The 595-nt window shown below is 39.2% G+C and overlaps 1 protein-coding gene across 3 annotated transcripts in view; it reads right to left on the bottom strand.

The window, feature by feature from the left end:
• Window positions 1-595, bottom strand: part of LOC106878795 (transmembrane protein 220) — a 45,848-nt gene that overhangs the window by 36,684 nt on the left and 8,569 nt on the right. The window lies entirely within an intron of this gene.

Below are 595 nucleotides of genomic sequence, written 5' to 3'. Positions count from 1 at the left end.
AATAATAATAATAATAATAATAATAATAATAATAATAATAATAATAATAATAATCTTAACTGATTGGAAGTGTTATCATATACATTGTTTTGTCTTTGTATAAATGATGGGCAAATATTCTGTTCAATACCACAGATTTGCTTGTCAATTGTTTGACCTTAACCAGTTGAGCATGTCCCTTAGTGGATGACAATATGTAGATCTCTGATCACGAGCAGAAATAATGGGGGGGGGGCTTCATAGCTATGTATTGAAAGGAATTCTTTGGGGTTTGGATAATTCACCTTTGGAAATATGAGTGTTTCGTTCAGCATCCTTAAACAACCTTTTGAGCGAGATGGGCTACTCGACCTGAAGAAAATTCTAACTGGGGCCCACCTGCAAGGTCATGAGATCACCATGTCGCGCACATTTGGTTGTGATGCATGTGTTTGATGTACCCTTATCAGACGGGTAGTCATGATGGGTATACTGGGCTTCGTATAATTTACCCCCCGTGTCACTTTGATGGCATACACTGCTCTCTCTCTCTCTCTCTCTCTCTCTCTCTCTCTCTCTCTCTCTCTCTCTCTCTCTCTCTCTCTCTCTCTCTCTC

The sequence above is a fragment of the Octopus bimaculoides genome, chromosome 6 (assembly GCF_001194135.2).
Source record: "Octopus bimaculoides isolate UCB-OBI-ISO-001 chromosome 6, ASM119413v2, whole genome shotgun sequence".
Taxonomy (NCBI): Eukaryota; Metazoa; Mollusca; class Cephalopoda; order Octopoda; family Octopodidae; genus Octopus; species Octopus bimaculoides.
Note: the sequence above shows the minus strand (reverse complement) of the source record. Positions and strands in the feature narration are given on the sequence as shown.